This window comes from Gallus gallus, chromosome Z (assembly GCF_016699485.2).
Source record: "Gallus gallus isolate bGalGal1 chromosome Z, bGalGal1.mat.broiler.GRCg7b, whole genome shotgun sequence".
NCBI classification, from domain to species: Eukaryota; Metazoa; Chordata; class Aves; order Galliformes; family Phasianidae; genus Gallus; species Gallus gallus.
Window position 1 is genome coordinate 61339654 of NC_052572.1, and position 18045 is coordinate 61357698.

General features: G+C 37.6%; 1 protein-coding gene across 6 annotated transcripts in view; it reads left to right on the forward strand.

The window, feature by feature from the left end:
* Positions 1–18045, forward strand: part of LOC100859691 — a 100114-nt gene that overhangs the window by 58666 nt on the left and 23403 nt on the right. Inside the window, exon 3 of one of the 6 annotated variants that reach the window (XR_006932444.1) lies at positions 1–18045. This exon is cut by the window's left edge and continues 20704 nt beyond it; it is cut by the window's right edge and continues 14495 nt beyond it. The exons of the other annotated variants lie outside the window; for them this stretch is intronic. The gene's annotated coding sequence lies outside the window, so the exon portion shown is untranslated. 6 annotated transcript variants of the gene reach the window in all.

Below are 18045 nucleotides of genomic sequence, written 5' to 3' on the forward strand. Positions count from 1 at the left end.
TTCTTAATTTATTTATCTGTCTGCAAGTTTATTCTCAATGAAAGATTCACTGACACAATGTAGTGGATGAGTTTTTTTTCTCAGTTTTAAGTGTCATGTGAAGTCCCTCATGTGAAAACTGCAACTCACAAAGATCCTCTGCACAGGGAGAGTGCTCACACACAATTTTTGGTGAGGATGGGGCCTCCAACTAGCGTGAGAACTTGCACACAGGAGGAATCAATGAGGTGGCTGATTGCGTGCAGGACTAAGCCCAGATATAGTTACTGTGATAGGAACAGAAGCAGTCTGCACAAATGTCAATGCACGATGAATGTGGGAATGTGTATGTTTGGGAAAGGCATGTTGCTCTCTGGTGTTCATAAAATTTATACCATAACTGTGTATTGCAAGTGTCAATATAAATATTAAAAAATCTTCAGATAATGTATTTCTAGAGTGGACATAATTCACATAAACCTCAGTGACTCAGAATAGCACTGAATGCCTAGAATTGCAAGCACTTAAGCAAGGTGTTGTTGACTTCCGCGAAGCTCCCCATATAAAGGAAGTTACCTCTTTTGCTAAATGTTCTCATTATTGTGTTCTGATAACATCACTCGATAACACACTTCTACAAAAAACACCACCCTTTAAACAGCAAGCTTTTTCTTTTTTATTCTTTTTTGTTGTTGTTGTTTGTTTGTTTTCAATTTTTGCTTTGATACTGCATGGAAAAAGTGGGAATATTCTGCAGGAAAACAGAAAAATGTCTAGATGTTGCAAAGATCTTTTATTTTTTTTTCCCCAAGAAACCCTAAAGTATTTAAGTAATAGAGTTCCTTGCTATTTTTTCTCCATGTCAGGAGACAAATGGGAGAACCGTTTGCTCCCCAGTAACACTCAGGATTAGTTCCTGTTTTATAGAATAAACCAGAAACCGCTTGTGTCTTGTAACTCATTATAAACTCTGTTCATTTATACCATCTATCTAAGCAGTAGCCTCAGTTGCTGTCATTCATAAGTAAAAGATGAGAACAAATTGCGGCAGTACTGATTGGCATAGTAAGTAAAAACAAATGAATTTTAGTTAATCCTATTTTGTAACTCAACAAATATGCTGTTAGACAGCTCCCCATTCTTGGCCTAGTGGACCACATGCTTGAGAAACTGAAAACATCTTTGTTTCACATCGTAAAAATTTCTAACTAACTGATACCAGTTTATCAGTGACTATTCAAACCAAAGAGATGTACTGTTGGTCTCTCCTCCTCCAAAGTAGTTGGCTGCATGCATGATGCCAGGAGGAAGAGGAAGATCAGGGCAGCACCCTGCCTTCCTCAGCAGGAGTGTTTGTCCTCATGTTCCTCCAAGAAGAATGGCTGGAGCGTAACCTCTGGGCAGTGTAAATCTGCTGCCCCATGCCGAGGTTTCAGTGTGCAAGATGGGATTTGGGAATAAGCTGAATCTTCTCCACCCTGATGAACTGCAAAGACGTTCCTCCACAGCCACATGAGCTTCCTTCATGGCTTCCACCAAAATCCATTTTACAAACTTGTACATATGAGGCAGTGGAATTTCCTATATTCATTCACAATCACATTACCAAAGATTCCCAAGTCCATTACCATTTGCTTACTACTGCGTAAGTCTTGGATTCACATCACACTACTCCAGTGTAAGTAAGTAAGTAAGTCTGAACATTTTCTACATTTCTACCAGTTTTCCTCAAACCAGTGCATCTTGGTATATATATGAAGCCAAAGATTTTGTTCAGCTTTCAAGAAAGCCAAATCATACCAAATCAGTTGAACTCTGCAACTCAGCCTTGCTAGAAATTTTACTTTAACCTGAATGCTGTGCTTTTATGGGAAGTTTCCAGTTTTATGGATTGCAGTGCAACCTGGATCCTTAAAGTTCTGGGTATGAGTAACATATCCTTGTAGGAAGACTAATAAAAGACCAAAGTGGTATTTCATTCTTCTTAACCACCCCCAAACCCATTTCGAAGCAGGCAATAGAAAAAAGCCTCAGTTTAATCATAAGGAACGCTACCCTGAGTCCTAAGGAGACTGAAAAACCAGTTCTACTCTACACATGGTTCTGCTTACATGAGATGATTTAGGCTGCACCATGATTCTGGTCCCAGATAATTCAATAGGCTTAGACCTAGCTAAGTGTACTCTGACTACTCTCTGTGCTGTGTTCATTAGGAAAATTAAGAAAAGAGATAGTGATGCTAAATTAGTAGAAAAATGATGGTGGCAACAAAGAGTATTTTGCAGTATGTCAAGGTTATCTGCATTATAAATTGTCCACCACTTTGTATGTTTACAGGTACATAAAGAAATATACTATGAACAGCAAAGCATTATGTACCTAGTGCATATATGGATGTTTTCCTGTCATCAGCATATACTTCTGGATGAATTACCAGTTCATGCTAGTCAAAAGCAAAAGCCTAAAATTTTGAGCCTTCTGAGTCTGATCTTTCCTGACCAGAAATTTCTGTTAGCATTAATAAGAGTGGCAATAATCAGCATTTTGGAAACTCAGCAGTCCTTAGAGTAAAATTTTGCAAAGCTCTTGAATATGCTTGTAGGAGAGGTAAAATCTTTTATTAACCTCACTGACATGTTGAAAAACAGGGAGGACTTCAGGCTCATCAGCTCTTCCTAGTGTCTCTGCATAGTAAAAGGTATTAACTCTTGCTATAAACATTACCTCATGCAGAGAGGCCTTTGTGCTTGTAATAAAATTACTATAAAATTGTCTTCAAGAATTTAAACTTTTTATTTTTAAGGGTCCTAGTTTAGCTTCCAGTTTTTGATGGACATGATCATGTGCATTCTTGGTTGAGGCTTTCCGGGTACATAGTGTTTGGTCTTGGATTAAGCCGGTAACAGTTTTACACAGCCATATTACTCTTCCATTTTTTTCCTATTTTCATTCCTTCTGATATTCCATTTTATCCTGAAAGTCTTTATATTTAAGATTTTTTTTTCCCGATCTTGAAATCTGCTACTGATGAAATCAGTGAGACCTATGTCACTGATGTCTGAACAAGAACAACAAAGACATGATATTGACAGAATATATCAAGCAGAGGTTTTCTTGTGATTTTAAAGGCTAATTCATGCATCATTTTATTTTAAAAATCAAACCTGACTCTTCACTGAAGCAACTTGTTTGCACTCTTCTAATTTGTACACAAGGAATAAGCACCATAACGTATAATTTTTCACACGAGGCCACTCGTTAATAAAATGAATGTTTGGCTACAGCAGTACTGCAAAAATAATTTTTGGCCTTTTGTGAATGAAAGAGAGGAAAAATCTGTATTTAATGGCTGCTGATAGCTCTGACGTTCTGACACAGTGATGTGAATTATGTCACAAATGAAGCTTTCTAGTTTTCTGTCCCTTTCTTGACTAAGAAACCTATATCTGTCCTCAATCATATTACCAATTGTTTTTATGTTTGCTGTAGCCTGCACCAAATCCTACTCATATACTGTAGGAGGAAGGCTAATTCGCAATAGTAAAAAATCAGACTGCTAAAGCACAGGCTGAACCTAGACTAGACTGCAGTGTTTTTGCAATTGTGATAGGTGCATTTTGTGTTGTTTTAATGTTTTAATTACGATACCTGGTTCTTTAGATAAACAAATCATTATTAAGACAGAAAAGACTTGCTGGTATAATTTCATTTTACCTTTCAGCAGCATGCTGCCAAACCAAGCAGTTTGCTAAGAAGGTCTGAAGATAATATTCTGTTCTTGCAGATTTAAAAAAAAAAAAGGAGTGGGGTAGAAGTGAAGTGAAAAAGCAAAGGGGGTGGGAACATCTTACCAGCCTAATAGTGCTATCTTTTATGCTGAGACCATCTTTGAGTTCATTTTCAATCCAGAATGAGAATTATTTGATAGGCTCACTCAGTAATTAGCAAGATCTATAATGACTAGAACTGATTCTCTTCTTTTGTGGAATCCAAGAAACTGAGTGCCTCTGCTCACAGCAGATAGTTAGGCAGACTGCAACTGACTGGCTTTGTCACAGCAATACTTCTACTGCCTAGAAAGAAAAAGGAAAGCTATCACTACATTAATAGCTAGGTTCATGTGTAAAGTAATTTCCTGAAGGGGCAGAAGCGGTGTTGTATTGCTACATTTGGTTGTCTATGTTGTTGTTGTCAACAAATGCAACTGAATGTATGGATCTGTGGTGGACATAGACAAGCAGTACAGAGTACTTTAGAATGGGCTCAAAACTTAGCTTATTTTTAATAGTCACACAATTTGCCAGCTATAAATAATTCTAGCTCTTTCTGGCAATCCTGTAGCAGGCTGCTGTGCTGGCGACTTCCGTGTTTTGGTCTTGTTTATCGTTTGGCTCTTTTCTGATGGTTAGCAAAAGAGACACTTTCAGGTTCTGTTCAAGGAACCTCAGGGCTCTCTCCTGGCATTTCAGCCTAATGGAATTAAGCCTGACATGTTTCAACTCTATTTCTTTATAAAATAAACATAAAACAATGGTCTAGATTTCTAATAAAACTCTTGAACCATGCAAGATTCAAGCTTTCCCTGCTCCTTTACACCTCTGTCAATGAAGACCATAATGGGGGAGTACAACGGGATAAATCAACATGAATCTGAAATCCACTGCAGCATATTAAATGGCACGGTCTCGCTGAAAGAAAGGGCGACCCTGCAGCTCCTTGCAGTTTGAAGCTAATTGTTTTTGTCAGGATGGGAACGTCTGGAAGTCCATGGCAGCATCCCACCAGCAAGGCTTCAGTAACTGAGCCAGCCTGCGGAGAATGAGCCCACTTTGTAGCGACGCAGCGGGCTCAGACACCACCTATTCTGTTCTCCAAACTGTCATGCATAACAACTTCATTGTGCTAAATTGAACTTGAAAGCAACCAAAGGCTATGAGAAGGAGAGGCTATGAGAAAAGCGTTCTGTCAGCGCTGGCAAAGGCTGACCTGGAAAGTAGGCTCAGAGACAGGAGAATAAAAGACCAGGGCCTATGAACACCACATATTGTTTCATTTTAAAGTATGATTCCCATACCAGCAAAAGTAGCAAATGTGATGTAAATTTATTTAAATGGATTCCACCGCTTAAAAGTTTGCTTGCCTCTCTTATCCAAGTTTCCCAGCTCTCTGATTCGTTACTTACAGTGGGAATATAATGACATACAGTCATCATTGTAACAGCTTCTTTGCAGGGGCACAATGATGATTAATAGTTGGCAGCAAATTTTCACATGGGCTCTGAAGCACTATAGCGTTAAGCAGCCGAACACTCCCAAATCCCCCTTTTCTGTTCCCCTGAAAAGTCCTCTCCTTGTACCTTGCAGATATGAACAAAGCCTATCTTAATTCCAATCAGCTTTTCCTCATTCAAAGAAACTTTCTCTTTTCATAATTGATTCTTATGCATTTTTTTTTGCAGCCTTTCTCTTAGCCTGTGAATTTTTATTGTAATTTTTTTTTTTTTTTTTTTCAGGAGAAGGTAGGAAATCATTTCAGAAATAATTTGTTTAGCTTTGTTTTCCCTTCCAAAATATACTCCAAGACATTTCCCAGCAAGCTGAGCTACATATATAAGAAAGAATCAAAAACCAGAAGGCTGACAAAGAGGCCTTAGCTTTCCCTGTGTTGAAGGATGATTAGCCTGGAGCACAGAGGGATGAGCTCGGAGAAACAGCTCTGGTAAAGTGAGGCAAAGACTGGAGAGCTACAGCAATAAGCTGATTTTATTTATTGCATCAGTTCTCATTCCCATGATAAATTTACAAATAAAACTGAAATGGACTTATTTTCCTGTGCAGAACTATTTCAAATATAAGATATCTTTGAATAGAAATATTTTATCAGAAATACTTAGAAATACTTGATTTTTCTTTTGGTGTTTATTCACTGACATGAATTTGCTGGCTTTCCACAAACATCCTTTCTACAGTGACAGATTAGAAGCACTTTGGGAGCTGATTCAGTCTTCCCTTCATCAGTTTCATGTATTACCGCACCTGGACAGAATTACACTCGATTTGCCCCGGAACGAACAGAATGATCAGAAAAATTCTGTCTTGATTTTCATTTGGGAAAACATTTTTAAAGACAGAGAAAAATCTCAAAGCAATATTGGAAAGCTAAACATCAGTCTGTTTTTCTCTCCGTGCGGAAGAAACTGTTACCATTCTATAGTTTCACATACAGATCATATACTGCTAATGTCTCACCGATGATACGCTTTGTGCATTATTGGTGTTCTGCTAATGAACTGCTGTACACTAAATTTGATCTGTCCAATGTCAGAAAGTATTTCCTGGCCATTAACATATCCAACATAATGCAGAAAAGAATGAGTTTTGAAATTAACTTAATATCTAGGAATTAATAGTGTTTCCTTTAATGGCTTCATACAGTAGGTGAGATGAGGAAATAAATGCGTATAGCATCAACCTTCTCCTTTATGTGCTTTAACAGAGCGCTCTATTCAGGTCGCCCATAAATTTAGCAGATTTATTTGTCAAAAGAGGATAAATTTTCCTCCTAGTTTTACTCCCAAACTGTTCTTTTGAAAAAAATATAAACTAACTGGGAACGTTTCCAATTATTTGTCATCTTTGGAAAATTTTCATTCAGTTCATTTTGTTTCAGTTTTCAGTGAGACAAAACAGAAGACTGGTTTAATGATTTCCACTGAAAATATCTTAAGGTTGCTTAGGAAATAGCACTACATATCAAAATCTCTCAGGAGATCAAATTCTGACTCAATTTCTCCGTGCTGCAGAGCTTTGCAAGCAGGTCTGCCACTTTTTTTTTGTAATCTTTCTGAGATTTTTACCCTGGTGTAACTTAGCAGAGTTACATATGATTTAATACACGTGACCCAAGGCTTGAATCAGGCTCATGGGAATTTTGTCAAGTATTATTGATGCTCAGTGAAGTAAAGGTTGCATCACAAAGGTGAGATTCCTCTGCTGTATCACTGGGTGACACTTCTTTCGTTTAACTGGGAGATATATCACATTCAAGAAAGCCTTTCTTTGTTTTCTACAAGCGTTTTCACTTTGCACTGTTTTGCAATTTGACGGAAGGAGTTAAAAATAATGTAAATTCTAACATATATTGGTAGCTGGCACTGAATGATACTTACATTCCATTATTTAAGAGGGACGATCGCAGAAAATATTCCTGGAGGAGCAGGAACCTAAAATTACATATGGATGAGAGTGTTTTGTTCTCAGGTTTATGGACCACGAGTTCCGAAGGTAGAGTCACAAATCTGCCCCCCATCCCTGCCCACAGCAGAACTCTGGGTTCGAAGCAAAATGTGTAAAATATTATGCAGCCAGTGAACTCCCCATTGATTATGCATCTGAAAAGCATGACGAGTGTTGTTATTTCTGCAAACACATAGAATGCATGCACAATCCTGATAGTCTCAAGCAGTGGAATGCAAATAACTGGCATGTGAGACTAAAATCTCAGATGACATACCCCTTTCAGGAAGTGTCAGCATGAGCACATTCAACACACCAACATGGTCATGCATTGTAATGCACCTTTTGGAGGACAGCAGAGTCCCAGCACAGCCAGGGTTTTACAGAAAAGAGGCTTGCAGAAGTGCATTTGTTCATTCTTGTTTCACAGAATGTAGCTTTATGTAACTACAGTTTTAGACTGGAAAACTTCTTTTACCAAAAGCCTCTGGTGGTTTCTGGGCACAGGTCATACCACATAATTTGCTGAAAATATTAGATGGATCCAACCCAAGAGCATGGCCAAATATTCACAATCATGCAGAGGCCTAGCTCTAAATCTCAGGCCCATGTCTCCAATGTACTTTACCTTGTATCTTCCTCTGTATTGTGAGCTTCCCACCCACAGGCTTCAGCTGTCTTTCCTCATTTCAGACTGCATCCACTCCCACTCCACCAGCAGTCTTGAGATATTTTGATAGGCATCAACTCTCCAAGGTTTCATAGACAACACCACATACCTGACCAGCACAGTGATTGCAATTACACATATTGAATCTAGGAAAATTCTGAAGTAGGCTTAGCTGAATTTAGTCAAAAAAGAGTCTAATTCTACTATCTTTGCTTATGCTGAGTAACCCACCTCAAGTCTTCAGAGGAAAACTGCTGCTGAATAGGACTCACCGCTTTTTGTGATTTGGTAGCAAAAAGTTCACATTTCTTTTCCACTTTAACTTGTACTTCGTAAATATATTCCTTCCCTCTTTCCACTTTCAGCCTCATCAAACTTTCTTACATATTTTTTCCCCAAAGCTGCTTCCTCACATGCTTCTTCTCTTTCCTCTGTCATTTTTTCCTCCAATCCAGAAAATTCTGATTATTGCTCTCTGTGCAGATACCTGCACTCCTGCGTAATCTTCCTTTCTTCTGCCGAGTGCTATGCCATCATAATCCTGTTTTTGTTTTTTTTTTTTTTCTGTTTCTTTTCTTTTTTTAATTAAATTTCATCTTTATGCTTTGGTTCTTCATTGCAGCCTTACAGCTCATTTCCTCTTTTATAGTTTGATGACAGCTCATGCTCTCCATTTTCAGTGGTTTGTATTGCCTTTTTAAGATCACACCACTGTGAAGCTGTGCTACACTCTCTGTGCATTGAAGATCACAGACCTAATGTGCTTATTAAATGGTGTAATTCTGCCCATGTGGACTTACTTTCATAAGGAGGAATAAGCAAGTTCTGTATAGTCCTTCAGTTCTGCATAAATCAACTTGTCTCATTCCAGATTTACACAGTTGCATATTTCCAAGTTATTCTGTTTTATTATCCAGTTCCACATCACTACTTGTTTTCTCTGTGAGCTATCAACCTTGTGATGAAGCTGGATTAAATATTTGGATTAAAACTGCAACAAAACTGCTAACCAAATGCATTTAATTGTCTTGGGTAAAAAGGCTATGAATGTATTGGCATTACATTTTGTGCTTAGCTTCAGCTGCAACAGTTCTTGTTGAACAAAGAAACCAAATACTGCGAAGAAAAACCACTTCATTTCAAAGTTTACCAAATTATCCACATAACAACTTTTACTTTTAAGTATGAGCTCTGAAAGAATTATAAGAAATAGAAATGTCTTGCAGAAGGCTACCCCCAGAACCCCATCTGCCATTTTCTGATTTTTATTTTTGCCCCAGGGTTTCTGTGTATTAGTTAGGTCATCAGCAAGAGTAATAAATCATAAGTATCATTAGTATCATAGACACAGATATCCTGTGACATCATGTTTCTTGAATTATTCTTCTGGTCCCTTGCTGACAATTTCTCTTAATTGCTGTGAAGGCGGTCTGTGCTTTCTGTCTTGAACGTGCCAGTTCCTGTTTTCTCTCTGTCTCACCTTTAACCTTTAACTTTCAGACTCTCATGGATCACCAGTCATTGTATGCTTATCCAATAAAGAGCTATCTCAGAAAGGAGTCTCCTCCTAAGCATAATACATCTTATTCCTCCAGTCTCTTCAGCAAACCGTCCTCAAAGAGAAGCACTTTGTACTCTTTGGAAAATAAAGAAGCAAATGTACAACCTGTTATAGGTAGAGTCAGCACATGTCACCTCTTGCCCAAACATCACACAAGACAAAGTGTTGTGAAGAATAGGAGACTAAAATGTGAGCAAATACTGAGAGGAACTATTATGACATGAATCCTGCACGTACTGAGGCAATGGAGAAGAAAAGACTTATAAAGGACATAGGGAATCTTTCTATTTTTACAGATGATGATAGGAAGATGGGGGAAACACCAGAGTTATGGAAATGTTTCCATAAGAAATTATGTGTTCTTTTTTCTTTAATTCACATGATACAACCTGTTTACGTTTTCACATTCTGAAAGAACATAAAAAACTTTCCAGAGAGACACTGGAAAACTGGGGATGATCTAGCAAAGGAGCATCAAGATGATTGGAATGCTGGGGAACTTGATGCATGGAGAAAAGATGAAGGAACTGGGTTTATTCAGCCTGGGAAAGGTCAGGTGTTTCCATAACTGAATGGCTGTTACAGAGAAGAACCTATCCCAACTTCACAAGGATGTGTGATGGCAGGGCAATAGGCAGTGGGCACAGGATGCCTGAGGGGAAGTTCTAAAGAAAGAAACTCACTATAAGAACTCTCAAATACTGGAATATTTTGCCTGGGGAAACAGTAGAGTCCTTGATGGAAATATTTTAGGTTTGGCTTGACAGTGTCCTCAATAACCTAATCCAAGGCTTTGCTTTCAGCAGAAGGTTGGATCAGGTGATCTCTAGAGTTCCTTCCGACCTAGGGTTCTCCAAGATTCTGGGATTCACTTGCCAATGCATACTAGAACCAGCTTTATTGTAGGGTTCAAATCCCACAGTAAGACAAACATCATATATATATAAAAATATATATATATATATACATTTAAAATACTAAAATAAAACAACATCTTTCCAAGTTACATTCATTTCATGAAAAAAAGCTGCTTAACTTTTCTAAAAGAATCAAGAATCCAGGCTTCCAGGACAGCCACTCTCCACTTTACTCCACTCCACTCTAACCATATGCTGCTCTGTCAACTCTGTCTTAGTTGTATAACAGTGAAGCAAGCATAAGATAGTGTGAGCTTCTGTTAATGTAAATAAGTAGTTTTGATAAAATGTTTATTGTAAGAGCAATCAGACAACATCAGTTTGTAAAAACTGAATTTTAATTGTTTTAATTGTATTCCTCTATGGCTAATGTCATTTGATTTTATCTCCTCAGCCCCTCTTTATTTGTATTTCCTGTCTCCTGGACTCACCACTGCTAGCTTGAATCATCAAATCAGCTAGCATTTCAATTAGCTGCCTCTCATTTCTCATTCCTTTTGTTATCATTTGCCCAATAAGAGTCCATCAGTTCTCACATCTTACTGCCATGATGTACTTTCAACATAATCTCTGCTTGGAACTAATCTTGTGCTATAATCTTTCAAATGAAATTCCTTTCCTCTGTTGACCTCCACCCCTACGCTTTGCCCTTTCCAAGATGTACAGCTTGACAGTCTCATATCTGCAGTACTTCTTTATTCTACTGGAATTATTATCCAGGACTTTTCTTTCTTTATATTGTTCACTCTTCATCTTTCTTTTCACCTTTAGTATTTGCCTCTGGTAAGACCACAAACATTACTTTAATCTTCCATCTCTAAACTTTCATTTTCTAAAGTGATTTCCTTCATTTGCATATTTTGTAAAAATTTTATTTGTAAAATAACTGCATTTCTGTTTCCTGATCAAGTGCTGCTTTTGCCCTCTTCCCTGCCTGTTCTGCAGCTTCCTGCCCTTTGTTCTTACTTCTATAGGAGAACTCATTCACTCACACAGTTCTTTCCACTCTCTAAAAAAGACAGCCAGTCAGTCTATCAAATAGCTTTTGACATTAGTTAGATCAGCCTGAAGATGATCTCAGTGACCTCTCTGCATCCCAGAGGAACTACTGCATTGGGTACCAATCAGAACAATAATTACATATTTTGCCCTATATTATCTGCCTGGTCACTATGCCTCCCTGGCTTTCCACGCATACAAATAAGTGGCAAGTGACAGTGCAGAGCACAAAACCATTGTATCCAGGTTGGTAGGTTATACCTCTAAGACTGATGTTTTCTCACCATTGTGAACACATAAATACAACTAATAAGAACTTGATCTTATTCTTTCAGGAAGCCACCAGAGTGAAAACACATATGTAATTCAGATTTTCTGTATGAATCACAGATTTTTCACATCAGACTACTCCGTTAGGTGTAGACAGACGAAAATATCTATATCAAAAAAGTCACAGATCATTGAATCTAAGACCAAGGGATTTTCTAGGCTTTAGAGCTTCCTTATACAAGGAAGAGAAGAAAGGATGAAAGATGCACAATAACACTAATCGATAGAGAAAATTCTCAGCTAAAAACACTATTTTTCAGCATAACCACTACCATTAGCTGTACATTTTTCCAGCAATGAACAAGAGCTGGCATGCTGCGCTTGAAAAAAATCTGCACCAGTGGAGGTGACTTGCTGCTTCACAGCTGCTATGGCAGCATTGTTGTTTGGAAAATGTTGTCCAGGGAGTGTCCTTGATCATCCCAAACAGATGGAAGTCAGAAGGCACCATATCCAGACTACATGGTGGTGTGGTAGGACACTCCAGCCAAGACTAGCAAAGTGCTCCACAGTCTTCAAACTGGTATGGGGCCTTGTGTTGCAAGAGAACAGCTGTCTACTTCTCTGATCTGATTCTGGAAATCAGTCAGTGTCACAGTGTAATGGTCTGAGCTGATGGTTTATTCAGATTCCAGGAAATCCAGAAGGATCACCCTTTTCTATCCCAAAAGACATTGTACATCACTTTACCCACTGAGGGCTGTGTCTTGAACTTTTTCTTCAGTGGGTATTTCATGTCACCACTCCATGGACTGCCAACATCTTCCTCTGAAGTCGTGGGCCAACATCATAAAATAGGAGACATTACTTTTGGAGCAGCACTCATAAAATAATAAAAATAAATACATTCCTGGAGAAAACCAGTACTCTAGATCTCCGCACAGCAAAAGTCCAGCATACAAGCAGATTAGTATGATAGTATTGCCTTAATGAGGAGCTTGATTTAGGGAATGGAAATGGATGAAGAACTATTTTTATACATTTATGTAATTTTTGTTTGCATATTTAGCGTTGACAGTCTGCTCATTGACCTCCAGTATGCAAAGAAGAATGCTTTCTATTCATTGGAATCAGTAACAGTAAAACAGTTAACACACTTGTGTGGAAAATGGCACAGAAATAGGATCAAATCTGGCATAAGAAAAGGTAATAATTATTTTTATTGGAATTATCCATAATTATTTTTTACAGAAATTGCAGAGTAAGTGACTTTTTAGGATGGACTAAAGTGAAAAGAGATCTTTTGTTTGTTTGTTTGGTTGGTTGGTTGGTTGGTTGGTTGTTTCCTTCAGTTATATTAGAAAATTCAGATGTGATGCAACTTTTCTTCTGAGAAGCTGGGATGAGCTTCTTTTTGAGTCAGGCAGGCTGTCTCAAACAGTGAGTGAAATAAGAGAACTACTACGCAACTTCCATCATGTGAATAACTTCTACCATTTGTCTCAATGAACTTGGCATTAACTTGAAATACACAGAGCAGTACAATGGAGCAATAAAAGAAATCTATAGAGAAATGAACAGAGCAAAGCCTTTTAAAGATCAACAGAAAGTTGTGCTAGTCTTTTGTGTATTTACTCACAGATGCAACCCAAGATCTGCAACAGCCTAAATTCGGATGGGATTGGGCAAATGGTTGTAGTAGCAAACCATTGTAGAGTTTCCATATGTATTTTGTGTATGTTTTTTACTCATTAAAATCCTGAAATCATGCATGAGCCACCTTAGCTTCTGGCTGTGAAAAACGTGCTCTGCTGAAGAAATTTTATTTGCTTGTTTAACAATTGCAGGAAACAAATCCTATGAAATCCTGGAAATAATATAAAAATGGAGCATCACTGTCAAGCTATCAAAAAGAAATCAAACTTTCAGTACATAGGTAATAATGCTACAATCTACAAAGGTGCTATAATATATTATGTTCAAGACAATATGTTATAAACCCACTATAATTTCATAACAAAGAATCTTTAAAAAGACAACCTTTCAACAGAGTCTCAGTAAACTTACTTCGATGAACTTAATAAAATTGGACCTGACTCTACTTTTAAATCTCATAAAATCGCCTACTTCTTGACATTTCTTGTATTGGTTCATTTCTCCCTATGGAAATATACCAAAGACAAAAGGAGAAAAATCTTGAAATCTTTTTCCTGCTTTGATAAGATAATTTCTTCAGATAATATTTAACTTGCAGTAACTCTGCAAGCCATGTAGAACAGAATATTTTTAAATTCTCTTCTTTCTCCATACTCCAAACTGTTATTGGAATAAAAAGAAAGCAATTGAAGTACCAGCTACATGACAGAGAACTCAATTTACTGCTTTCTTGCCAGGTAATCTATACTCGCCAGGAAGTACAGTGAGATCTCTGTACCTTTTATAACAAATATTTCAAGGCAAGGTCTTTCTTTGAATATTTTAAAGTTCTGTTTCCTTTTTGATGGATTATTAATTTTTTTTAATAAAGATAAATTCACTTGATATGAATGATGGCTTTTGTTTCTTGATATAATAGCATTTCTCCGTTATGTAAAATATACTGAAACTACAATTTTGTTTTCTTTTCATAACAACTTTTCCACTAAAGTTCCTGTGAATAAGCTAAATAGTTCTCATAATCTTATAAATTCTATAACTTTTTTTTTCTGCTTGTCACATCTCACATGAATTGAAAATTATTTAGTTTTGAAGGTCTTAGAAGTGATCATACATACCACAAAACAACTTATTTTCTAGGTTTTTTTCAGATAACATTATGAAACTATTGAGACTGTGTACAATTCTCTGCTAAACTGAAAAAGAGATTGGTATTCTGTTGGAAATCAAAACAGCATTTAACAGAGAGATTTACCTTTGGGTAGTTTAAAATCTCTCTGAAGTATAACTTGTTTAATTTTATGACAAACTATTTTATTTGCTGCTGCTTCCTGTCTTTCTCAGCTTGTCTAGCATTCTTTATTTCTCCACATGTATACTATTCTTTAGATTTTTGTAAATGGAAAGAGGAAAGTAAATTAGACCATGTCTGTGTAGAGAATTCACTTCAATACTCTTTACTGTTAAGAATGTAACCAGATTCTTAACTATAATATTCGATCCATTTTTTTCTGTTTTTTTTTTTTTTTTTTTTTTCTGTCTGAAGTTCCTTTTTAAATTATAGATAAAACTTGGTCAGAGGAAAGACATTGCTTTATGAACTGAGGAAGTCATCTGGGTGCATGTTTTAGAATAAAGTCAAATCTGGAACTTGTTTCAGGTTTAGTATCTTCCACTGAAGGCTGGACCCTGAAATCCAATGCAAAGAGCTCACAAATGGGGACTTTGTTCTGTGAGGCTGTAATTGCACTCACTACTTCTGTCCCAAACAATCATATATCCCCCTCATCCTGTGTCAGTTTGTACGATGCTGCTGCAGTCAAGTAGTGGAAAACAATGAGCACCTAAGCATTGCTAATGAAGGTTTACATGCATGCGAGGTAACTCTGTGGTACTTTATTTGAACTTAGTTTAGATTCCACTCATGAGATAGAGGTGGTTTTCTTGTGTATTTGCTTTCATGCCTAATGTCTGTTAAAGAGTGTTAAATATATATATATGGCAGATCGGTGTATGATTTTTTCTCACATATATTTTCAAGCAAAAAAAAAAGCTCATTTGTTGTAATAATTCTCCTCAGTATTGATAAAATTCTAAAGTATACATGCTGTATTGTATGTAATTCACAGGCTACAACTGGATTAGATCGTTTTAAGTGATATGCACATATGTTCCTCCTCCTTGCAAATTGCCTTAAACTGTCTGTCCACGACCCAGAATCAATGAAAAAGATTTTCTCTAATTTCATTAAGTTTCAGATTTGATCTATAGTGAACCCATCTAGATCAACATAATTACAATATCTTCCTTCAACAACAGTATGTTTAATTTTTATGCTTTCATTTCTTTTATTACTTGGCAGCTTAAAGTCTTTGCTGTTCTCCTTACATAAGCTTCTTGGATTATGCAGTAAGGCAGCAGAATGAATGGTCAGCCTCCTTTGACCCACGCACTGTCCATCCTGACCTTCAGATAGGATCTACCATAAGCACTGGAAAAGAAATATTCATAAAAGTGCTTGCTTGAGCTTGTGAAATACATAGCCAGAATTACTGCCTTGGGGTGGATGATACTTCTTTCCTAAAAGGTCATGTTGCTCCTGGACAGGAAAACCTGTAAAGTCTGTCTGGACACTGTGCTGTTATAAAGTTTCAAAAAGTCTCCAGGAGATCTCTGAAGGCAAAAACTCTGATGAAATCATCCAGATCTAATTATAGGAGAAAAAGGGCCGGAGTCTGCTAGCGCAGAAAACAGCAGCCGGCCCTGTTTGCTTTGTGTGTGCCTATGTCCTGTAGAACCGCGCTGTCTCCTGCTTCCGTGATGGGTGATTTGATCCTTGAGCACCGCCTGTGCTGCGGCTGCAGAAACGAAAATTACAATCTGTCTTACCTTCTTTGAAGAGCATTCTCAGTTCTTTAGGAGGATATGGTATATCCTCCGCCTATTTTCCTTTATCTGGCTGCTGATGCTGGCTAACATTCCGTCGAGATGGCTGAGAAAGCCTGGACCTACCTTTGTGGGTGGACAGCAGCCTGCTGCTGCTGAGCCCTGGCTAGCTCCTACTGACTGCACTACATGGCCGGCCTCCCTCAAGTATGTTTGTCATCAGAGATCTGATCCTCTGTGTCTTTGTGTTTAATTTTTAAAGAAAAGACAGAACCACCCTGTCCCCAGAGGCTATGGCTTTCTTTGGATGTTTTATCCATAGCACTGTGGGTATAGAGATGCGTTACAACCACACATAAACCTCATATGAAATGCTTGTTTTCTGCCTGCCTTGTCCCTAGTCTTATCTTTGAGGAATTCCTGAAGGAATTGGGGTGAAGGTTTCAGACTGGTACTTTTGATTGTGGGGTTATTGTTCGTTTGATTGTTTTGTGGGGGAAGTTGTTTCTGTTTTTATTATTTATTTGTTTGTTTATTTATTTATTATCAGGAGGCGGGAGGTTTCTGAAACCAAGGGCCATCTTTTAGAATTGGATTGTTTCTCTCCATGAACTGGAGAAACTTTTCTTGAAAATCTACAGTAGAGAATCTGAAAATCCTCTTGCAGTGTGTAGGAAAGTGTGGAGAAAAGAAAATAATCCTACAGTGCTAGTGAATGCCTTTCAAAATTAGTGATCATCTTCCTCTGAATTTCAGATAATTCTTTTAAAAATTACTTTAGAAGAATAAATATAGGGAGTCATTTATTTTCTGCCTAATATTTATGACACTTGTTGACATCCTGATCACATTATCCAGCATTTCCTTGCAACCATAAAGGCTAGGAACTCTCAAATATTTAAAATAAAAATGGAGATATCTTTTCCAGTTGTTTCCAAATTTCTTCTTTTCACATACTTGTTTTCCAAGGATCTACTTCTCTTGATAATCCCTGAAATATTGTTCACCACCAGCTAAATCATGGAATATTGCACTGTTGCCAAATAAAAAACTAGGCTACAGTCCAAATCTATGAGATTTTGATAGATATGAGGTCTAGGAGATGAATAATATGGATAGATTACACGTTATGGTCTGTAGCCAAACCGGACTGTTGCACAGAGATTGCTTTGTGTTCCCTGATCTCATACAGACCAAGTCCCCTCTGACGTGACTGTCACTGTCCATCACTTAGTGCTATCAAAATGTCAAAAGGACTGTTATGGTTTCCACTCCATTCAGTCCTGTTCTCTCTTTGCTTCCCGTGGAGTGTAGGGGCTCCTGTTTGTTTTCCACCTGTGGGATAACTGCACTTGCAGCAGTGTTTTTGGAGGTTGTAGATAGCCATGGTGAAGAAAATAATGAGGCCCATTAAGCTTCAGATGCAGTCTGTAAGTTCTGGGAAATGCACATTATTGCCATGCCCAGCACACCTGCATCTTCTCTCCCACTTCAGGAAGCAGATTTTCCGTTGCCACTGAACTCATACAGCAAAATTATATAATTACATAGGGAAAAAAAGAAATTCCCGAGATACAAGCCAATGAAAAGAGGCATATTTTGGCCAGAGAATGAACAGAAAAGCATGGAACAGAGAGAGATTGATATAATGATGGATTTACTTGGAATGAAATAATTGTCTCATTTTCCCCATAAATATATAAAAATATTTTTAAGTCTTTTGTCTGAGAACTGAAACCACCTCAAGGGAGTCACAAAATACCACCAGTCATCTGTGCTTTCCTGCAGAACCACAGTATTTCAGGGGCAGGCCTTTTGTTAAGCTTGTGATGACAGTCCTATTTGGCCTAGATGCACAAAACAGTAGAGATG